The sequence below is a fragment of the Triplophysa dalaica genome, chromosome 13 (genome assembly GCF_015846415.1).
Source record: "Triplophysa dalaica isolate WHDGS20190420 chromosome 13, ASM1584641v1, whole genome shotgun sequence".
Taxonomy (NCBI): domain Eukaryota; kingdom Metazoa; phylum Chordata; class Actinopteri; order Cypriniformes; family Nemacheilidae; genus Triplophysa; species Triplophysa dalaica.
The window spans coordinates 13523123-13548702 of NC_079554.1; the positions used below are offsets into that span (position 1 = coordinate 13523123).

General features: G+C 37.4%; 1 protein-coding gene across 1 annotated transcript in view; it reads left to right on the plus strand.

Moving 5' to 3' along the window:
• Positions 1-25580, plus strand: part of dll4 (delta-like 4 (Drosophila)) — a 176107-nt gene that overhangs the window by 94998 nt on the left and 55529 nt on the right. The gene's annotated exons all lie outside the window — the stretch shown is intronic.

Consider the following 25580-nt stretch of genomic DNA (forward strand, 5'->3'; position numbering starts at 1 on the left):
TCGGTGTGGTGGCTTGTGTGAAATATTTTTATTTTATGGCTGTGCTCACCTCTAACATCAAAATTCTCCGTTGTTTTTCCTTATCAAACATGACATGCAATCAGACTGTATATGACATTAATATTATAAGCACTTCAGACACTGGAGTAAAAATAGACAAAAAAAGAAATGTGTTTTCTGAAATCTATGTTGGCCTACTTCATGGATTTATATCCTTGTTGCCTCATTAGCTACTGTATGCCTGGTTGCAGTTGCACATGCAAGCAAAAGGATTATTAAAGTGTTTTTATCAAATCATGCAAAGCATTATATTTTATCCCCACCTATTTGTGTAATAATTCAAAAGTTGTGCTAGTGGAACAGACTTGAAATGCATAGAATCTTATTTTGTAAACACATTTGCTTGAACATGCATCTCATCCTTCAGCGCACTTTAATGGAAATAAATGGAAAGATGACTTTGTGTTTGGCAATCATAGCAGGTCCAGACACCGGGATAGATGAGATGAGTCTCTAATGGAGTTGAATGAATTAGAGAAGTTCTTTCACATCGCTCAGTAGGGTTGAAGCTGGAGCATTCACTGAAGCGTATGCCATTTCTTTGGTCTGCAGGGAAAGAACTAAGACATCTCTAATGGTCTGGATGATATTTCGGGTAAAATTCAAGTCTAGTCTCAAAATAATCCTGTTATATTGTGTAACATTGATTTTCCTCTGAGATTCATTTCGGCACAAAAGAAATTGTAAGGATTTTAAAATGGACTGGGAAGAGCTTTAAGTACAGGCTTTTCTCTTCTGCCATAAAAAGGTTTTCTTATTCGGCCTATACTTTTACATTACAATCACAACATTGGTTTTATTTTCATTAGGAAACAATACAAGACGCAATTAGAATGATTTCTTGGAGACAGAACTGGTTCTTCCCCAGAAAATAAGAGGACTTGTCCAATTTGGCATGTATCTGTGCCTTGGTTTATATCTGCTCAGCAAAACATAGCAGTATTTAAGTTCATCCTTAATGGACGCAAGCCAGCATATACAAAATTCATGCCTGTCTTGGTTGTTTCAACAGTGTCTATAGGTGCAGTTGATGTTCCGTGGTATAGAAAAATACTGTTTGCATAATTAACAGTGCTCAGAAATAACAAGACAAGTTCGTTTACCGCCAAATAGCAGCCAATGAGGTCAAAGCTCAGCCTTCCAATAGGCTGTAGACATTCGGGAGAGCACAACAGCAATAAGCCTCACCATCTCTTTGTTATTGCACACTGACAGTCCTTCACATTATTGGCTTAAATGACACCTCTCAGCATTCAGCAACAGAGCTCTGCTCCAATCAATAGCCTCACCATGGCAACAGAATAAGGTAAAAATACAAGGTTATAAGCATGGTCTTTATCACACATCCATAGCGTTTAAAATGAAATATATAAGCTCTGTCAGATGAATCCTGAAACATGGCTGCAGGGATAGAAGGACATGTTCACCTTAAACTTGAAAAAACAGTTGTTATTTGTGCACTCTATGCGAGTAATAGAGTGACCTTTTGTTGAAAATATTTCTCCCATAGATTTACTTTCGGTTTGATTGGGGACATAAATACAATCTCAGATGTATGCGTGTGTGAAATAATTGTGCCTGTGGCCCTTTAAATGACATTTCTAAAAGTCTCACACAGATGCAGGTAAATAACAAAAACCTCAGGAAGCCGATGAGGCATCGACGATGGGATTTCAAAATGATCTTTTCATATTTTTTTGGAATTATCATATTATCATTGAAGAGAACACATTTTGTCTCCCTGTTGGTTTTAAGACTCACAAGTTATCATAAAACATCTTATATCTGTATGTATAGGATAAATAATATTAAAGGAACGTTTTTTTTTTGTCTATGAAATACAGTTGTGGTGACTTATTGTCATACTGTGGCAACTAAAATTTTGGTCGTCCCTTTCTTATTTATTTCATGGCTCTATAATACTTGTTGTATGGGCAGTATAGATTTTTAGGATAAACTGTTAATGTATTGAATGGAAATAAAAAATAAAACAAAAGCATGTGGGTGAAGTATTGCAAAAGGGAGAGTTTTTATTTTTGTGTGAGACGATTCTTAGACACAGAATATAAATAGACAATCCACAAGTTTTTGTCTTGCTAGGTTAACAAAGAATGCAAGATTACAAGAAGACAACACCACAAACTCTAGTCTGCATGGAGCAAAATAATGAGAATCTGAAGCCAAACATGTCACAGGATGGACGTGGATCAATAAGAAACCAGACAAATGCACAAAACCAACAGCTTGTATGTGCCTGTGGTCAACAAACTCTACTGTATGAGCTGTCAACAGACAGGCTACATTTTTATGTTGGAATCCCAGATTTTTGTATTTCCTCTGCCATCTTTCTCCTCTCAAAAAATAAGTACCACCATCCCGAGAGGCTACAGCAAGAGTAAGAAAAAGAAAGCAAGGACACTTGAGTGGTGTTTAAGGAGATTAATCCAGCTAAGAATTGCATTAGATAAAAAGCAGATGGGCTGCAGGTAAATGCCAACCCTGCGCCAGCAAATGAGTCTGACCTGAAACCTCTGCTTTTTGTTGTGTGTTGTCAATGATTTGTGATTCCGTGATTCTATAGTCTGCTTTTACTCGGGACTATCTGATAAACAACCTCTCAGCCATATCTGTAAGAGCTTTGGCAATCTTAGTGTAAGTGTTGTATACAATGTGTGAGAAACCTTTATTCCTTACCATTATTTTCAGACAAGAGTTCTTTTCACTACAGTTTCAACAGTGTCTTAATAGTAGTTGCATACTGTCGATATTTTCTAGGGTAGAATGCTATCCTATGATGTTCGCACCTTCCCTTTGTGTTCAAGAGCCCAACTCTGAGACTCTGTCAGATCTTCTATCTTTCATATCACAGCTTGTTTGTATAACAGTGCAGAGCATGCTTGACAATGCTATGAGATTCTCAAGTCAAAAGTACATATGTATTTTATGGTAATGTTATTTTTTATGGCGTTTGTGGTTGCTTATTATTTTGTGCATTAATTGGAACAAAAAGCATTCAGACATGTGGTAAACAATGGACACCCTTACAAAAAAGGAGTTTATCCTAGAGTGCCATTAGTATACTTTATTCAAACAGAAAATAAGAAATTATACATTCAGTGTATTTTTCATGTAATTCTATTAGATACACTTAAGGATTGCTTGACACTGACAGAAAAGTCTAAATATATTTGACACATATATGGACTTGATCTTAGTTAAAGATGTACTAAAAGTATGAAGTATGCTAAGTACTGTTTACTCTTTTGATTGAATATTTTTTCACAGTTTTACACACTGTCTTATACACATAACCATTTACTGCAGGCGCTGTTTTTAGCAAACATACGAAGAGATCACATAATCACATATTTCTAAATTTTTGGCCTGATCTATATCAATTGTTTCTGATTCCAGCAACTGATTTATTTTTGAGTATTTCATTATTCCGCATTTATTTGTGGTACATTTGTGTTGTGTTATTCTTTTGTGCACGTCAATCATAACAAACAGTTCTAGACTTCATAGCATCGGTGCATACCAATGTGGACATTTGAATGCATACAATGTTCAAGGACCTATTTGTTCATGCATTTTTATTGAGGCATTTAGTGTACAGAAGCATACAGAATACACAAGGATAGTTCATCCATTCAGAGGACATGCTGATTATGGAAGCAGGCTTGACTTTGTTTCACATCTGCGTTTATTTATTGCCAACAGAAATAAATCACAATACCCCAGCAAAATACATCATCAGGAATATAAATGAGACAACAATCAGTTTTATAATAGGCGAATAAAAAGAGCCTCTTATCAGCAAAGAGCCCTTTATCAGGAGCCTTTGAATGAAAGCTACAAAAATGATCCCAGTGGGGAAAAAACAAAAAAATATAGAAGTTGAGAAAAGCTTTAAATCACAAACAGCATTCTGTCTTATCTCCGTTTATAATGGAGTGGGTATGTATTAGAAGTTTTTAAAGGAACCTTATATTTCAAGTTATGAGTCTATGAGTTAAAGATGACTGATGGAAGAAAGGGGAGGTATCAACAGAATCCCCCTGCAGACTGGAGAAACAGGATTTAAAAGAAATATACCCAAGGAGCTTTAACAGGATTTAAGTTTTGGTTTTCTTTAGGAAAAGTCCTGCAAGGTAACAGTTATTTTGTTCAGCCAGTCTGGAATTTTAAGCAGGTAACAGTAGATCACATATTGGACAGAAGATATAAGCATGTGGGATGCTTTGCTAGACCTACAAAGCTAAACTTCTAAATAAAGGGTCTTCAACAGGGACTGTATGCACCCGTGATTACAAATATTATAGAAAATAACCAAAGCTAAAGTTAAAATACTAAAGTTCAACTATGTTTAACATCCTATATTCTATTACTGTATGTAACGATTTATTGATATTTTAATGAATCAAATTTTATTTTATTGGCTTACAATGTAAGCATCAGTATGTTTTACACGGTATTTAAAAGACGATCTCTATTTCTCCGTACACTGGTGGTCATGGCCTTCTTTAATAGTGTGTATCTTATTATACTTATATCATCCCAGTGGCGGAGCTAGAGTTTAATTTATGGGGTGGCAAGGGGGTGGCCAAGGCAATTTCAGGGGGTCCACAGACCACGGCAGAAAATGTGTGTGTAACCCTGACCTGTGACATATGTACAGTATACAAAACAGCTGCACAACTTAATGGCATTAATTTAATTCTGAATGTATTTGGATTAAATACATTATAAAATATAAATAATGAAAATGTTGAAAAAATAGTTTAACCATGATAACTTGCTTAATTTAAACAGGAGCAAAGCAGCACCAGAGGTGTCTTTTAAGTGATGTGGATCAGAGCATCTTACATGTTTGATAAAACATATACTCATTCTATGGGACTGCAAGATTATAACAAAATCATTGCTGCGGATTATTGCCCCTTGATGTTTCTTGATCTAGATTATTACTTTCAGATAGTATTATATTGTTCATGATAACAAGCTACAAAACAAGCTGAGAAGCGTTTATGAATTATTGAATTGCTGTTTTATTGCTGTTTAAATTCTCTAAATCTAAGGAACATAAACATCAGTTATTCAAACGGGAAATATATAGAAAACAAACAAAGAACATTAAACATCATAAAGCCAACCGCCTCGCTATACATTATCCCGCTTATTACACATTGGCTACCTACCAAATAAATAAATCATTTGACACAACATATTGATTTAAAAGGGAGTTTATTGATTTAAAAACTATTTATATTGCTTCCGCTAAAGAAAATAGTCCGTTCGGTCTCTACGGTTAAAATCCTGCGTCCATGGCAACGCTCTGTTTTTCATGACAACGGTCTATTATACTAAGATTAGTGCTGCATTACACGTGCCAATATGAATAAGCCTACCTAATGTCTGTGATTGTTGCTGAACATTTGCCAACGACATGTTTTAAGCATATTCACGCAGGCGTGACAGTATTAGTCAGTAGGTTTCACGACTAGTAATGCTCATGAAGTATTAATGCTAAGCACTAAAGTGCAACGTCTCTCTTACTTCCCGATAAAGCACTACTTCGTTTAATTTAATACCAATAAAAGCCGTACATACCAGCAAAATGCTCTTCATCTATCACGTGTGCTGTCGGCGTAGTTTTGGAGCCGTTTGGAGCACGTCACGAAGGTGCTGCGTGTCAGCTTAACCAATGAAAAGTGTAGCAGCAACAAGCACGCTGCGGCTGCACGCTTGTGCGTGCTGCGTAAGGATGCATTCACGTCCGCTGGGAGATTTGGGAAATGTTCGTAAAAATCTAACAGTCTTATGTTTTCAGCGGAGTGGCAACAGGGGTGACAAGGACTTCGTCTGGGGTGGCAATTGCCACCCCAACTAGCCCTCTGGCTCTGCCACTGTATCATCCTCTTCCATAGAGCTGTTAAACTTTTCACACATTACAGACACTATTCCAACACATCAATAATCTGATGTTTACAGAAGTGTCTCTATATATGACTCATATGCAACACACCTTCACCTCTAAGGATCAATATCTGTTTGTTTCCCTCAGTCACCGTCAAAAACGTACAATGTGACCGTAATAACATTATGTGTTCCCACAAGCCCTTGCCTGCAGCCGCGCTTATGAGATCTGTTCCATCCGTGAGACGAGATCTGGTTGATAGTGCAGCACAAAAATTCGACTGCTTTATTTCCTCTTACTCACACTTGCACACGTAAAGTGAGCATAACACAAATTGTATCCTTTGGGAAACAAAAAAGGGGAGTGAGCAGGAGCACAATAGTCCGGCAGGAAATCAGGGTTATTTCCGTGGGAGCTGTCGGAGATGTTTATTTAAAGCGTTCTGACAGGCAAGGCAGCTAAATTGGGTAGGAGAACAGCGGTCTGAGCTGAATAAGCCTGAGAGCACAGATCAGCCTGAACCCACCTTCACACGCTAAACTAAACTCCCACGCTGGGATTTCTGCCCATCTGTCATTTAAAACTCCTTTGTCTTTGTTGCTTGTGGGTTTTGGCACTGTAATACATTTCTCCTGTTTTCTGTACAGAGCAATATAGCATACATTTAAAGGAAAAGCTTGTTCAACAATTAAAGTCCTGTCGTTATTTGCTTGCCCACATGTCGTCCAAACCAGTAGAACGTATTTTTCTTTCCTGAAAATATGGCGCAACAGTCTTGGGGACCAGATTTATGATTATTAATCGGTGCATTTACATTAATGCATTTGTCAGACATTTTTTTCCAAAGCAACTTACATTGCATTGTATCATACATATGTTTTTAACTACGTGCTGTCCCCTGGGATCGAACACATGACCTTGGAGTTGTCAGCGCCACGCTCTAACCACTGTGCTACAGGAAAGCTTTTTGTGGAAACATTTGTGTCCTTTCAGCATTGTGTCCAATACAGTATTTTATGAGCTGGCTTATTTGTATAAGTACGATTATTAGATAAAAGTAATACTGAAGCCCTAAACTTAATGATAGTTCACCCCAAAGTAAAAATAAGTTCTTGTTAACTGTCACCAATTCATAAGTGAATTGTTACCGTTCAGTTACCAACTTTCAATGTATCTTCTTTTGTGTTCTGTGGAAGAAAGTTATACAGGTTTGTAATGAGAAGAGGGTGAATAAACGATGAAATTATTTAAATTTTTGGGCGACTTATCACTTTAACGTCAGTGGAGCGAAATTAAATCGTACTAAAACGTACAACTAGATTGTAATTCATTTAAATCAGCCACCTCGTGAAATAGCACCAAATTCCCATGATATTGTGTTTGTCCTTTTTTGAAGCTCGGAGATTCAGTCTCCGTTCACGACCAGTACAGCTTCTCAAAATATGTCTTTGTTTTCCATAAATGTTTTAAATAACATGGTGATAAACAACATGAAAATGATGGATGACAAAAGTTTTATTTTATGGTGAACAGTGCTGGTTTTACCAAAGATGACAAATAAGGTTTTTAGCGCAATTATATGTAGAAACCTAAAGTAACGGTACAGTTGATGTCAAGGTTACTTCCATAAATGACTTTGGTTCAACTTTATTATCAGCCTCAGACGTCACACCCACTGACTGATCCTTTCACACTTGAGGCACAGAAAATGTTCTTTATCTGAAGTTTTTATCATTTTTAATGCTGAACAAAACTGTATTTAGTTGGTTTATGGTCAGTCAGATGGCCTATCTCCTTGACCATTGAAAGCTGCTGGAGTCCAGACGTTTCAGGTCTGGCTAAGCAAAACTAACTTAGAACCAACCCTTACATTATCAACATGGGGCGCTTTTAAATGTATTTGTGCTCAGCATTCCCACTCTTTTGCGGCGCACCATTAGCCACCACCTACCTTCTCTGTGCAGTGATCTGAGGGCATGAACGAAACTCTAATGCTGAGATGATATGCTTTGTTTTGACTAGAGCGCTCAAGCAAGCAATATTCAGAGGGTGATGTGGATAGCTTGCTGTCTGCTTTGTGAAATCAAGCAGCTGATGACAAAGCCATTTTCACAAAAAGGGCTTCGGAAGCTGTCGGAGTTATCTTTGGGGGTTGTCTGACTGTCATATAGTTCTGTTTTGAAATGTTTTGCATGGAAGCTGAGCACTGATACGCATGATGTGACTGTATTACTCAAACAGGCATGTATAGGGTGCTGCGAAAAGTATAGTTTATTTCGCCATCCAAAACTTTATCTAAACACTGTGTTCAAGCTATACGTTTTATGAGCACACGTTAACTGGGAATGAAACCCATAACAGCACTATAACAAACTATAGTATGATACTTGTGCCTGTCTTGTTTACTTGTTAGTACCCCAAACAAATCTTAGAGAGATGTAATTCCACAAAGCTTGCAACTTTGGCTTGCAACCCAGCGACAAACATCACCCTTCGCCTCACCCAGACACCACACTTTGCTAAAAATTGAATTTATGCCTCAATTCTGTCCCTTTCATCTTTTCTTACACTTACACGGTGTTGGTGCTGCCAGATGCTGCGATTCCATCTCCAAAATAAATGACTTTAAGCAGATAAAGAGCTCCCTGTGTGATAGTGTGGATTTGAGGACTTCTCCTCACAGCGGAGATAATCTGTGAGAGAAGAGGCCGTCACACTTTATCTGCCTCCACCACTCCATGCGTGAACGGAGGCCACTAACCACCGCAGCTCCGGATTCAATCCGATAAGCTCTGCCTCCATCGGGCAGTTACCCATGACATTATTTTTCAACCTCCTCTCTATGCATCATCGAGATGTGTAGAGCATCTGATCTGATGTTGCTAAGAAAGGATTCATGTGCTTTACATGAACAGCCAATGGGTGAATGTTGACTATTCGCAGGGTTGCATTTCATGGTCTTTTTGAATACAAATAATTGAAGACGCTACACATATGAACCAAACCAGAACCATTTAAAGTGTTAAATATGAGCTTAAGTGATAGCGTGTTGTTTTATGTTTTTGGTTAAAGAATAGTCAAATTCAATGGTGCTGTGTGTAATTTTTTGGAGGATCTATTGACAGATATGCATATATAAATCGCATAACTTTGTATTCAGAGATGTAAAAAAACGTACATAATGAAGCGTTATGTTTTTATTACATTAGAATGAGCCCTAAATGGACAAACTGCTCTACATAGCGTGTTTCAAAAATACGTTATCTCCATCGGCCGTTGGTCGCAATTCACAACCTTACCACTAGTTGTCTCTTAATTTAACACACTGGACCTTTAAGGGATGGCTTGCAAAGAAGGCTTATTAAATGTGTTGTGTGCCTATGGCTTAAATGTTGAGAGGATAAAATGTGCTTGTGCCTGTAAAATTAAATGATCATTCAATTATTGTAGAATATTTGTAAATTGATTTTTAATTAAAGACCGCTTCAAATAGTTATGCAAAGGTCTAGAACGTAAAGAAATGTGACATCAAGACATAAAACAACAGTATGAATCACATTTTTTTTAAACTGAAAATAGTTGGATATACAGATATACTTGTATGTGGCATAACTATCAGGGTTTTTGTTTTAATGTTTAGTTTTATTGAATTTAAAGGCTTATTACTTGGCAGTCTGCTGCTTAACAACTTGTGCTTAAGGCACAAGTCTACACTCAAGCTTTACTTATGTCTGAACAAAAATAATTCTTGTGATGAATCAAGTTCATGAGCAACTAATCTTTCAAAAAAAATGAAATAATCATTCAATATTTCAGATGAGCTGATCAATTTGCCAAGCAAATGATGAATTACAGATTACGTTAGAGCTCCACAATTGTGAATGTACATCAGAGTTCTGCCTTATTTGAATTCAGTCGCTAAATACTTCTCTCAGCAACACAAAGAGGCTCACCTAAAGAATCATCCTGAGGCGATGCATTCAGATCAAAGAGATATGCAAGATTCAAGGTCTGCTGTGAATGCCAAGCTATCCGTGTTGCAAATAGGTGTGTATTCATAACTTCAGGTATTAATTAGTGAGAACAGATGTGCTTTCTGACACATTCAGGTTATGCATTACTCGCACAACACGCTCCCTCACTTCGTGCTTCACAAACACATGCAGCATACAAGCTGCCAACTTGAATTTCTGGTAAGTTGAAAGTGACAGATATCATTTGTTCACCTGCCCCCAAACAGCAGAAAGGGAAGTTAAGGGCAGGGTGACAGTGAGTGAGCATCCGTTAGGTGTGTCCAACCGAGCACGGGGGGTGACTGAATGCTTTGTGTAACTTGCGAAGGGATTTACACAGCAATCCTGACAGCAAATAAATGCTGGGTAATTGATTTGCACAGAGTAAACAGAGCATCTTCTCTAATGGCTGGGCTTTATTACCTGCCTCTGTAATCATCTTGAGAAGAGGGATTGTGTGCTGATCCCTCACAGGTCTCTGGAGATGCTCCTCGTGCTCAGGAGCTTTGCAGGCAAGAGCACCTGACAAGGTTGAAAGTAGCAGATAGCCTCCTTGGAAACGATAGCTACACCGTGAAACTTTTTGCTGTATTAAATATTTACAATTCAATTCAACTTAAAATTTTAAATGTTTGCCTGTGCTGAGTTGTTGTAATTTATACATCCATCCATCCATCCATTTTCATCCGCTTATCCGGGGCCGGGTCGAGGGGGCAGCAGTCTAAGCAAGGATGCCCAGATTTCCCTCTCCCTAGACACTTCCTCCAGCACTTCCGGGGGGACACCGAGGTGTTCCCAGGCCAGCCGGGAGACATAGTCCCTCTAGCGTGTCCTAGGTCTTCCGCGGGGTCTCCTCCTGGTGGGACATGCCCGGAACGCCTTCCCGGGAAGGCGTCTAGGGGGCATCCGGAAAAAAAACCCAATGAAGATAAATCTCTCTTATACTATTTTAAATGAGAAATATTAATAATAACAATATAAAACAATGTAATATTAACACTTTGTTTTCTACATTTTCATATGTCACCCCACAGAACACTAAATGTAAGGTTTATCATGTATTTTGGTTATATATATCCATATACAATATAAATGTATGAGATGATACTATTTATTGTGTAGTTATGATTAAACATTATCTTGCATTAAAAACTTATACAATAAATAATACAATGATTTAGGTGAAAAAAAGACAAATTATACTCATAAGATTCAAAATATTAGATTTAAAAACATACATAATGTAGCATTTAATTAAATGTTTCAATAAAAAGTGTACATGTGAACGAGAAATGATTCACCTTAATAATTAAACTTCTGAACTAAGTTTTTATTTGAGCAATAGAATGAGAAACTATGCGTTCTGTCATGGTTGGAAAAGCATGTTATTGTAAAAAGAGGTTTTAAAAGTTTAAAAGTTTTTGCAAAGAGACTACACTACCAGCTTAAATCTTTTGAAGTCATAGCTATTATTTTCTAAAGCCACAAAACCCCTTATGCAAATTAATGTATAGGCATTAAGCCTTTCTGCTTGATAACCAGAGTATGTAATATAAGAAACAGCACCAATTATGATAATATGTCAACTATGAAAAAGTTTGGCATCTTCCAGTGATGTTATTCACCTATCCAGCTTCAGGGATTGCTAGGATCAACAAGCAAAAGCTCCAAACCTCAGTGCAGTATTGATTTCCCTACTGAACAAGAGGGTTTCTAGCCCAAAAAGGATATTTTGTGCAAAGAAATGTCTTGGGTTTTTTGATGGAAAGCTCCGTAGATTGAACCTTTTAACTTCCGCTTGTAATCCTGCAGATTACTGGAGATCTCCACAAGTCAGAGCAGAGACTCGCTGAACACAACAGCCTTTACAGCACTTTCCTTTGGGTGTCCTGTGTTCATGCCAATTTTAAGGATATGTGAGGTGGTACCAGTTATTCAATGAGCCCTGGAGCAAAGAATCTTGATGGTTTTAGTTAGGATGTTGTAGTTCAGATATAGCTTTGGCAACCCATGTTTCTCAGTAAGTTTATTGGAAAGAGCCTTGAATTTCAGAAAGGAGCACTTTGTAAGAGCTTTGGCCACTTATTGCTAATAAGTTTAAAGCAAAACATGACCCTTAAAGAGTGATTGCATCCAAGAACTGTCTTTGCGATTAACCATGTGAACCATTTGTCACGACAAGAAGAAATGATTAAATCCCTGGAGTCTTAAATGTAATACCAATGAAGCTGACCAGAGCTCTTGTTATGTGGATTTGAATCTATTATGCGGGCAGTCAGCAGTTGGCAGATAAAAGATTAATTACAAAGGATGAGACACAAAAACACTAAAGACTGCATGGATGACTTCTCAACTCTTTGGCAACAACCAAAGAAACAAGAAAATTGTTGGCCAGACGTCTTAAAAAGCACGTTCCCCGCGATCCCATTTTTCAACCTTTAGTTAGTGTGTAATGTGGCTGTTAGAGCATAAATAATACCTGCAAAAAGATAAAGCTCAAAGTTTAGTGCCAATATTGTCTTTAACAGAATTAGCTTTTCAAGGACTACAGAGAAAGGCTGGATCGGATTACAGCCCTCTACTTCCCAGGTACATGATGTCACTATTCTGAGTGCTTTTAATAACCTCCGCCCAAAGGAATACGCAAAAAAATGGGCGAGGTCTTCCTTAGAGAAGAGGAAGAGCAGCTGGAGTAGTGTTTGGTTATCAGAGATTGTAAACATTTGACTGCATAGTAGGAAAAATTTGCAATCTCTAACATAGATTGACGTTTGCACATGCACTAGCAGACCTCCGTTACACTTCGATCGATCCGCATGGTTTTAACTGATGAAGTGAAGTTGATACCATTGTTACTGTTTATTCCTCAAAGCCAAAGTTTATGAATGCACATGCACTGAGAGGCTGATATGGTATGGGTGGGACATCTTCACACACTCTAAGCGTGGAACCAATCGGAAAGAGGGACTTTATATAACCCGGTTGAAATCCAGTCGTTTAGTGAGAAGAGGGACAGCGGTGAACAATAGACTTGAAATATGTAAAATATAAAGCGTTTTTTTTTTATTTGAAACATGAACATCCATTGTTAAACACCCAAAAAACATAATCAAATCTGCAAAAATGGCTGGCTCTTTTAACACAAGCCTGAAGTGATGAATCTGACAGTAAAAAAAAAGGGTTTTATATATAATTTTACCATAACTGAATTTTGATAATCATATTTGCTGACTATCAAGACTTCTGATTTAAGAAGATTTTGGGCTTTATAATACACCCGGTGCAATGCCACGCAAGGCTCGACCAAAGTGATTTTTGCTAGTTTTAGCTCGACGCCGTTTCATTTTTACGTCTTTCGTCACGCTGTTTTAGTGCCCTATTTTCCTAAGGCCCGGCCCCAAATGGCGCACTCCATTCTTGTGGACCTCCTCTGAGTCCACACTTGGTGACGTCAGTAACTGCAGACCTATAGGGCACTAGGCACGAGTCCACAGAGGTACATGGCAGTGCATTTTGGGACAGACTTGAAGTCATCACACCGGTACTTTGTTGTCATTCGCTGATCAGTCTGCGCAGCACCACGTGAAGTCGATCAAACTTGTTTACCCATTGTTGTTATTTGGGACTGGAGCTGCCGGTTTTTATTGTTCTGTATTTCATATGTTGATATCCCAGCCGAGCATTATACAAAAGATACTTATGTTTGTAATGCATTCATTTGTCATGACGTAAATGCAAATCTTTATGTATATTTATTTATTTGTAAACACAAATTTTCTGTATACACTTCTCAATATGCATTTATGTTGTTATTTAATATTTCTCTATAATACAGAAGCTGTGTTTTTCAGCTTTACAGAGCCCAGAGACAACTACATATAAATCTACAAAACATGGCTTATTACCTTAAGTATTATTCTATCTTATTATGCACTCCAATATAGCTAATAAATGAAATACCAGATGAAGTTTTCGATGAGCATCTGGATGGGGGAAGAGGGATGGAAAAAGTCTTTAACGCAATATTAAATGAATATTCATTTATTATGAAATATGTCAAATATCCAATAGCTAATAAGGCAAATAATGAATTTCATATTACTTATAAATAATTAATGTTACTCATTTTAGTTCCTATTGTGTTCACCTTACTTGTTGTTTCTTCTCTAAAGCACATGAGCTTTAGATGATACTGTATATGACATGACTGTAAATATTGTTTGGTTAAAGCTTGCTCAGTGGTGAGCAACATCTTCTATTTGTCCTTTCCCGAAAAAAAATGAACCACAGCACCCCAAGCCCATTTGTCTATACACTTGCCCCATCTACCCATCATGAAACGGTATATTACTCTCTATAATGTCATCCGTGCTCCATCAAAATGGAAATGACACACAGACAGCCAATCTATATGGTAATAATACAAAAGTTTACCCCTGTACAATAGTGAGCAGAACAGGGGAGTTGATGTCACATTTCATAAACCTAAATGTGCCCAATGCTTATAGACCAGAAGAGCTGATGGGTTTCCTGAGATTTCCAACTGTGTTTGTTCAGGTTCTGTATAATGTTATTTAGGGTCAACACTGCATGTCCCCATTTACAGTACAAATTTCTCTTAAAAAATGAGCTTCTAAATCTAATTACACAGCAATATTATTTTTATAATGGATTATTGATTCATGATTTGCAGTCTATAGATTATGCTTATAGATTCCAGAGTTGTTTTGCTGCAGGAGGTTTTCTCTGAACTCTGAAATAGTCAAGTATGATAATTGTGAGGCACATTTGCTCAATATTTGAGTGCTGTAAATCCTCCAATATTGTTATTTTCTCACTGAAACTCATTTCAGAAAATGTGCTACTCAACTTGCGTGGAACCAAAGGAACCCCTTGTTCAGACGCAGTTGTTTTTCACCGTCTCAATTGGCTGTGTGTCAGACAGCATCTTTAATAGAATACTTGCGAGGAAAGGTCACACAACCGTTCCCATTCCCCCCTGCTGTCTGCACAATGACTGAAGGTGTACAATGTCTTTCATCTTCACTCAGGGTCTCTTAAATATTCTGGCCCTGTGATTTTCTCCTCCATCAGACTTTGGAGACCTTGGCTTGTTCGAAATGGTGAGCTCCATCTAAAGCTGCTGCTTAGAGTACGTAAAAGAAAGCAGTTGGTGCTTTGTAAATTGGGATGCTTTGAATCTGGGACGGCTTTCAAGGTCTGAAAACAGTCCTTGTTCTTAAGAAGTTGACTTTAGGGTATGATTCTGCAAACTATCCTTCTCGATTATCAAACAAGTTCGTCTATGCATAATTTCATCACATTCGTACACAGAACGAAGGGGATCCGGCTGCTAGCCCACATTTGGATGCGGTTTTTAAAGTGTACTCACAACTGATGGGTAGGATTTCATACAACGTTAAGTATTATTTATGGCGGTGTTTAGTACTTTTACTTATAAACGCCAAGCAGTGTTCATCTGGGGATTCATCATTTGAGAAAAACAAGAAACAACGAACTGATGACATCTGAGAAACGGAATGTGATCGGACTCGTGCGAAAGCAAGAATTAATATCGGCAAGTCATTTCAAAGGTGGCGGGAACTCCGTGATCTAAAAGGATTGTAAATGGATGCAGACATCGCTTTATTACTTCTGAACAGGTATCGTTATCGTTACGACATTTCAATAGATAACAGAAAACTGTTGCGCACTTGTGTTAATACAGACGGGTACAGTTTCATCCGTTGTTCTTTCTCTCTTTGTTATGTTCAGTATGATAAATGTAATTTAACAACCTAAGGTTATTCGTACGGGATTAGTATTATCTGGGGACCTCGTGTTATTTAGAAATTACGTTAGCGTTACCTCCCCACATCTGTATTTCATGTGGCGCTAATTAGCACGGAAAAGTGAAGCCTGTGATTATCCTCAAATCTACGGACTTTTATCCCGGATATGATGCCAAGGCTTTGCATATAGTATATATAGTTGTATGGTGTATAATGATTTATGACCGGGCCTGTCAGCATTTGAGAGCCGCGTTCGGGGATCATCTGTCCGATTCGCGTTATTGGAGTTTCCATGAGAAATGGCAAAATGACCTAGCACTCAAAATAATATGAAAATACTTCAACACAGCCTCCATTTGCGCTATTTTTGTCTGCTTATGTTCTTAATTGTTTCGTGTTAATCTGTGTTTATTATGCGCTACTGATGTACAGTGAAGATTCTCGCCGCTGCAGTGTCACAGGCCACACGACTCAAAACATCACACTCATCCTCGCAGATGAGCAGTGCCGAATCACAACTCACGTAAAGAAAAACCTCCGCACATCACCTTCAGTAGCATTTACAAACTGAGATGGCGACAAAGAGGCCAATCCTACGGACTGCCACTTTAAGCAGTGGTTGGTTGTGGAGATCTAAACAGATTGCATTATATTTAACCCCCCTATATGTGTATTCAATTTTGTAACTGGAATGCCTCGGAGACCAACCAAGACAGCAACAAATATTATCTTTCTTTTCAAACTATGTCTTTTCCGAGTTCTAAACAAAACACTTAATTTATAGCCCCTGGGAAATTAGCTAGGAGAACCCTTGTATAGAATATGATGAGACAGCTCATTAATGTTGACACAAATGGGACGGTCTCTATAGGAACACCAGCATTACTGCCTGGAGGTTGACAAGGCCATGTGCACAGCGTAAGTATCTGTTGAAGAACATCTAAAGAGAGCAGTCAGATAAGAGGTTCACAATCTGTATGAAAGTTCTGTTATGATACATGGCAAATAATCTGTAACAATAAAAAGGAACAATTATGAGGAACCGTTCTGATAACAGAAATTTCTCATTCTTCAGACTGGGTACAGTACATTTGAAGACTTTTAAATCCATGTAATAACTGGTTTCAGAATTCATACAGTCTCAATGTTGATATTTCTAATATATCTGCTGTAACTGCTACAACTCTATGGCAACTATCGTGCAATCTGGTGGGGGGCGCGATTTACTTTGCTCATATCAGTCCGACGGAGTTATCGTTTTCACGTCCTGCGCAACGTCGTTTAAATAGCAAATGCATTTGTGCCCATTTGTGCGGCATGGGTGTGTGGTCTAAAAAAAGTGGTGTGTTCAGACGCATTGTTGGTGCGTTGCTATTTTGAGAAAAACTGAAATAGACTGCGCCACTGACCAACTGAAACCTGGTCTAAAGTCAATGGCGCAGTATGTTTTTGGTTATTTAAAGAGTGAGTTCATTATATGCGCTAATAGGCGGGTGCACAGCGCCCATATATTTTGCTTATTACACACAGAGGGACGTGCAGCATCACACAAACATGTCAAATAATAATAATAAATGGACTTCAATGGAAAAAAGTATTTTTGTGTACATAAAGATAAATATCTGTCTTGTTCTGTAGGTGGTTTAGATTGTAGATTCATTTCCTCTCTTGAGAAGCATCCGGTCTTTGCTCTTGCAAATTCTGCGGTGTAAAGTGTGAATCCATGACCGCAACTGACTCTTAAAGTATGGGAGAAGAGACTCTGATTGGTCTACTGCACGTGTTGCCGAAAACATTCATTAAGAGAATAGAGACAACCCTTTTAGACCAAGCGGCTGGCACGCTGACAGTTTTCCCCATCCTTAAACTAGCAAAAGTGGATTCGGAAACGCCCACTTGCGCTCTGCGCCATGCGCTTTAGGCCATGAGCTTACCGTTTAAATGACTCTTTTTCTCCCCATTAGATAAATTCTCTTCATTTATTCGCCCTCCTGTTATTTCAAACCTGAATGACTGTTCTTTCTTCTGCACAACACAAAAGAAGATATTTTAAAGAAAATTGGTAACCAAACAGCATTGACACCAACCACCCCCCCTCTCCCACATTTGGCTTCCATGGACACAAAACCACTAAAACATTTCTTAAAATATCTTCTCTTGTTTCAGTCATATACAGACTTTGAATTACATGAAGCTGAATCAATGATACCTAGGCTTATATTATTCACACTTTTGCTTTGTGTTGATGGCCTTGGTTAGAGAGGGCGCAGAATAGCTGTGCAAACTGACTAATCTACATTAACATTTTTCTGCTTTTGCCTTTTGCCATTTGTATTTCTTATATTTTCTCCAAGTGCACATTAGTGTCTGACATTTAGGATGCACATTTTAAAGACATGAAGTGCAGACAACACCAGATGGAGGCTAATCTCTGAATTATTTTCAGGTGGTGTTGTTGTAGAGCTTTTTGAAGGCATTTTATCTTGTTTTTACTGTTGTTTCGCTCTGTACCTTAAAAAAAAAACTTTTATTCTGTTTTACAAGTCTGCATGCATGGGACTGTAGGAAGGACCTGAACAGTTTGAAATAAAGGAGCGCATGAATAATTTTAATTTCTTCAACAGGTAGTGCATATATATCAGCTCTTGAAAGGACTCAAAGTTTCAATTAATTGAATACAAATTTAAAGTTTAGCGATTTTCTGTGTTGAAAGGCTGTAAATGGTCACTTGCCACTAACAGTTTGCGTGTTTTTCAGCAGTTCATTTGTCAGGAATTGTAAATAATGGCTGTTTGTCTAAAAGTTACTTATGGTACTTCTGGTTTGATTTAAGAAAAAAAGAATGTGGAGTCCTCGAAACTGGTTTGCTATTGATTCCGCTCTACAATTGTGGTCGAAATAGAAGCAGAGAGTCTTATGAATAACAAGCTGGCTTAGTTAAAAAAACTATTCTCAGGGCTCATAATAATAACTTTAAATATAGCCTTGTGCAGAATTGTTAACAAAATGTTCTCCTCTCCTGACATCAATTAGTTGTACAAGGTAAATTATGCTTAAAGAGGTACAGTAGGTTTCAAACCTACCTGTTCTCTCTCTCTCTCTCTCTCCTCTCATGTTTTTCTTCCTATTTTTCCTTCAAACCCTCTGATATATTGAATACATTGAGATGGAAGGAGATTTAGTGTGCTTACTTTATGTAAGTCAGAGCACATACTGTATCCTCCACAACATTAAGGATAAAGCTAATTAGTCAAATGAGTTTTCTTACCACCCACTGAGCCGACATGTTACTTAAAATATTCGGATAAAAAGATTATTTCCAAAATCCAGAATATCTTTTGCATCTCTATATTCTTTAAAATGTTTTACATTAAGTTTTGTTTTCATAGTGCCAAATTCTATTATTATACATTTTAATAAATTGCAAACATTAATTGTAGATTTCCAAACTACTCTTCCGTAATGACACTTTCATTCTATAGTTAGATTAACAAAACATTAAATATGTATGTACAACCAGCTTTTTTAAAGATTTGAAGACTAAAAGGTTTGTTGTGCAGAAGACAAAAAAAAATATATGATAAATATAAAAGCACACAAACTCTTTAACAGCCTCCAGAACCGGTTGCCTTGCGAGATTTTTGAGCTAATTTATCTAAGTAACCGTGTAGAGTTTTGGCATTGGTTTTCTTAACAGCCCTGGGATTGAACCTTTTGCTTTCCTTTGGTTTAAAGCCCAGATTTTCATTCACAAACCAAAAATCTTTTTGCCTCAAAGAAAAATGGAAACAGTCCATGGTAGACGACGCTAATAATGTCGATCCTAATATTGTTGTGGGATTTAAGAAGTGATTCTATTTAGGTTACTGCAAGTGTATGGTTGCAGATTAAACATTTATAGGATATCGTAGTATAAACACTCTCAGATCCAGCTACCAACTCTGCTGGACATGCTTGTATTATCGAGCCTGTTTGAACTGAAAGTTCAGTCCTCATCTGCTTTTTCCCGCATGCGGTTCGACTCCCCCTGCCTCTCCGAGACGAAAGACATTACTGTCACTTTAATTTATTAATCACCATACAATAATCCACATGCCATCCAAATCCCCCGACATCACACTTTCGCTTCTCAGTTGTAAATCTACTTCCATGTCTGTTGCTCTTCAAAACCAGTAGCAATTCATCTTCAAAACGGCCCCGATGTCCCTGCTTCACAGCAATAGAGAGTTAGAAATGAACAGGGTTGAGGTTCAGGGTGAAAATTATTCATTTGATGTTTGTTGTGCCAGTACATCACGAGGAACAAATAAATACATTTATGTTGCTTACATAAGCAACCAAAGAGGGGGGAAATACAAACACTAGTTTTCCATTCTCTTTGCCCTTCAAGGATAGGCGGACGTTTTGATTTATGAGCTCCGTATCACTGTGAATTTGGTGAAGGGGGAAAACATTTCATTTTTGCTCTCTGCAGCCACTGAAACCTTGTTCCTTCCAGTCCAACATCTCTCTTGTGATTGATGGCGGACCGAGAAGAACAAACACTAATGCTTGATTTTCTTCATTGTTCAAATATCCCCAATTATTTTAAACGGTGCAATTCAGTTAATTGATTGCTTTTGTGCACCAGCACTTCTTTTAAATGGAGACGGAATTACGGTTAAACTTCTTTGTAAATTAAATTGGCTTCCAGTTACTCTAAGAATTGAAGGTAAGAATCAAAACTTTTTTTGACAAGACAAAACAGCCAAAACCACCAAGGACAATAACTGATTCTGACTGCCCCCATTTGGACATTATAGGCACTGCCACTAGAAAACCTCTGTCCGTCTGTTGTTGACATAACTGGATCCAAGAAAAACAACCCTTAGTTGAAAAGCTGAAATCACACACAACCGGTCAAAAGTTTAGCATCACTTGACAAAATAAATCTTAAATAATCTTTAGGCTTAAGGATGTGTTTCAATGTTCAAAATATATTTTGTAAACAAAAATATAATTGTGCCGACATATTCATTTATTTAGTTAAAAGTGCATTACTCGGACCAAATAATGAATAAAAAGTAGCCAATAAGAGTCCAGAAACTTTTTTCAATACTGTTTAAGAAGCTTCCCAGAGAGAGACGGCAAGAAGAAGGATGATAAAATGAAGAGGGTACGATTTGGAACATTCTAGGTCAATGTGACAACTTCAAAGATGCTAAGATATAACATAGTTTATTTATTTTGGATGCTTTTAGTCACAACAAACCTGTGTTATTCCAGGGTATTGATGGCTAGGCTATTATTCTAAAATGTGGGAAATTATAAATTATGAGCGGGTGATTTCTGACCGGCTGCAAAGTACAGTATGTTGTGTGTATATCTTGTAAGTGTTGTCTTTGTAGTTGATGGTCTCTCTCAAATACTTATGGTGTAACCAAAATATAAACACTGAATTAAATTTTGAAGCAAACACATGTTTGAATCATCTGTCAATGTCGACCTTTGGTTCCTTTTAATGCGTTGCATATTATACAGTTTAAACTAGGCACTGCTTTTAATAGTGAACACAAGTGAAGTCAACATTTGTAGAATATCACGCCAGCGCCCGTATAGCCACTTTCCAAGCCTGTGACACATCCTTGACATTTTGCATTTTGCAAGGGGTGGAGCACTTATTCCTGACATTTGCAGTACATGTCTCGATGTTCCTCATTAAAAACTTGTGCGTCAATTAGCAGTGCCTGCATTGGCTAACCTTTCTAAGTTTCTTAGCATTGTAATGACCACAACTGCATGGAGGTTTAATAACATTATTACCACTTTTAAATCTGAATCGAGAAGCTGATGCTTCAATCATGGTCAATCACAGCTATACATGAAATCAAATACATGTAAATGTCTGGGACGAAGTATCATTATTTTCTATACAAAGTTTCCTGATTACAATTACAGGCTTTGTGATTAAACATTCAACCGGTTCACCACCAGCAGCATTCATTGTCCCATCTGATGAGGACCGAATCAAATCCAGGGACATAAATACGGAAGGACATAATCATCTAAACTGAAATGTACCTGTTGTCCTCTGAACAGGAAAAAGTTAGTTCACAGCACTCAGCAGGCAATAATCTGCTTGTGTCCGTCTATTAGTTTCTCAATTAGCATCTGATTAGTGTGGATGGTTGGACACATCACCCTTTTATTAACAGATGCATGCATAGCAGCACGTCACTTATGCTAATGTCTTTGCATGGATCTCTGCAGGTAAAATGAAGTCGGACAGTAGGGGGAAAATAAAATCATGACCACAGCAGTTTGGTTTGCGGTTCTGTTCAGAGTGCTTGCTAATGTGGCTTTAGATGTGCCATTTCAAAAAGAGATTTAGCAAGCTTGTAAAACACAACACTAAACAAAATAGGACTGAAGTGATATAAATCCTTCAAACTCACTTTCGTGAACTTTGTTAACCTCAAGAGAACTGCATTTGTAAGAATTTACTCCCTTTTTGAGAGAGCTTTTTCCAGAACGCTTTTCCCAGTACATCGGGTACAAAATCACCTTCTAGAGTTCTAGAGAGGATGACCTATAAAACATTTGAAATTGTGATCTTATCTATAAAAAGAGGTTTTGTTGTTATGTTTGGGATGCTTTTACAAAAAGCAGAATGAAAAGAGGGAGACTGTTTTTAATAAAACTGAAGCAAAGGGCTTGACCTTCTGTTGCCCCTACACTGGGGAAATTACCCAAAAGCCCTCATTGTTTCCTGGTATATTGAATTTAGGATCGCCCACTTAAATGGACTGAATGCCTTGGAGAGTGTTTTATTAGACTAAAAGCATATGGTGAGTTTTCCTTCCTGGATTTACATAAGCTCATAAAATACATTATTTTATCGTGCTGTTGAAACACACAATGTGGCATCGAGACGTTGCTTTAAATAATCCGCATTTTATGCATTTGGCAGACGCTTTTATCCAAAGCCATTTAGATTGCATTATAATATAAACATCATTTTATTTATTTAAGTATGTGCAATCCCTGGGATCGAACCCTTCACACACTGAGCCACCGGAAAGGTGACATTTTTTTATTTGATTTCTTTTACATTTGCAATTACATTTTATGTGAATTGTGTTGTTCTTGATGAATGGGATGGGTCTCATTATGCTAACTGAAAAAACTACACAGACAGTTGAGGAATGAGTGCCACCTGGTGGAGACTTGTACACATTTATCCAAACCCACCTAGATACATTTAATCAGAATTTTTTTTTAATATTTTATAAGAACACTGTCTTTTGAGCTTTATTAAGAGAATTCAGTCTTAATTCATAAACCTAAAATTCTTCATAGTCTGTTGTCACATAATTGTACAGTCAATGTACAATAAATGCATATTTATAGATATATGATATATGGTATATGCTTGAAGCTCAAAATCTGTAATGCCTCTAAATGACTTATGTAGTAGTAACTTTTTACCTTTTCATGGCCAGAACATTATATTTTGGGCATAGTAATTAGAAAAGTTTGTAATTTTTTTTTTTTATTATTTATTCAAGTTAATCCAAACCTATATGATTTTCTTTCATCTCCAGAACACAAAAGAAGACATTTTAAAGACCGTTGGTAAACAATCGATATAAAGGAATTTCTCAAAATATATATATTTTTTGTCTTTTTTCCATATATTTTGTTGTTTCACAGTCATATGCAGGTTTCGAACAACACACGGGTGAATAAATTAATAATTTTGGGTTAACTATCCCTTTAAACCTATTAAAAGGTCTATAGTTTGCTCTGTTTGGCAGGTTCTTTTCAATAAAACAAATGATACTGTATAAATGACACATTTGGGGAGAAGTTAATAATCCTTTTTCTGAAAAAAAAGAATACGTAAAAGTAACCAACATGAGAGAAACAAAAATAATGACCAAAATGTTATTTTTTTGTAAACTATTAGTTTAATTGATGTGGAGTTCCTCAGATAAATTAAACATACTTTAAACATAACCCTCAACCCCGAGATCTTAAATCTCTTAATGCGTGTGATTTGTATGTGTAGAGACTGGCATATTTTCTGCTCTGCAGTGTACTGTAAGCCCTAAACCACTGCCTTATCAGCTCAGCCTGGGAAAAGGGAAGCCATTAAGGTTCCAGAGAGCAAGGCACGCTCAAATAGGAAGCCGTGTCACATAAACACAGCGCTCTACCTTCGCCTGGTTCCCATGACCCATAATAACTCCATGTGACATTTCAGTGCAGCACCTTGAAACTCACCAGGCCGACCTGCAACCTTCATCACTCAAACAAAAACCAAGGCCCGCTGTTTGCTGCATTTAAGCGTTATATCCACACGCCGCCCCTGGAGTCCTGCACGTACTGCTGTTTTTAATATGTTTCATGGGTCGAGCGTTCATCTGGGTTGAGGAAGTGTAACATGTGGCATTAGTGCTTTTGAACAAAAGAACAAGCTTACTGAATTTCCCCTCCCAGCCACAGGGAAAGCGGTAAGGGGGAAGAACAAAGGAAACTCGGGTGATCTAAACTACTGACCTCACACCTGAGAGTGGCTCGAAAACCTCCTAATATGGCTAGACCTCCTACTGGTGAGATTTAAGAGATTACCAGGAAACCATTCAATAATGGCAGATTGCTCGAAGAGATCAAAATCTTTATAGAAAAAGGTTTAGAAAAAGATTTCTCCAGGGACTATTTTTAGATTATAAATCTGTCCACTGTGAGTTGCCAGTAAACGCCCGAAGTTACGCAGGTGGCCATTGGGTGGTAGTAGAGCACCTAGGATCACTGGTTTTAAAGATGTTAATCTTCCTTGTTTTTGAGGTTTTGTCATTGAAATGTATTTGGAGGAGCTTATAGTATGACAAACAACCTGTTACTCTTACTGTTGAGGCTAACTGCTGTGTTTTTAAGATCTTTTTAAGGATTTAATGCTTAAGGTTATTTCTGTATTACACTTGGTTACACCTGCATCTGAAACTGTTGTATATTTCAACACAAATATTGACATTTTTTAAGGACCCTGTCAAACAGGATGAACATATAGTGAATGAATGAGATCATGAGATAGACCTGTCAATTTAAAACATATGAAAACGTATATAATTTAAAAAGTCTATACGCCTGTTTTTTTTTGTCGGTTTTAATAGTAGCTTGTGTAAAAAGAATGACTCAGATACCTCACCCAAGTGTGCTTGTATTTTATATATTTCTGTATTTATATATACATTTATATTTCATAACTAACAAAGCGTTCTGAATAAAACGTTCTACTGAAAAATATGCAAACATTCCAGAATCTCTCACTGTATGTCCCCCTATTGCTTTATTGACATCAAACGTTTAGGCTGGCTCGGGTTGAGTTTGTCCAAAACCCGATCATCCATGTTATCGCATGTCAATGCTGATTAACATCTTAAAAGCCTTAAATATTTCTCATTTATTTGACATAAAATATATTTTAAGTAGTCCTCAAACATCAAAAAATGTTTACTTATGCTTTTAGATTCCACTGTATATACATTGATGTTAATGTCATGTGGCACAGAAACTGTTAATTTTAGATGTACAGCATTTTGTTTTCACTTTGGGGTTTTGTTGCTTTTGGTTTGTTGCATTTTAATAGTTTTGCCCTTTGAGCTATCATCAAAAATAATCCCTAATCCTCTTGAGAATGACCCCATACCCTTTAATGATTTGGAACGTGACCTTTACGCTGGATGTTATTGTTTGTGCTCCATGTGCCAATCAGAACAAATTCACATGACATCTTGGAGACACGCAGAGATTCAC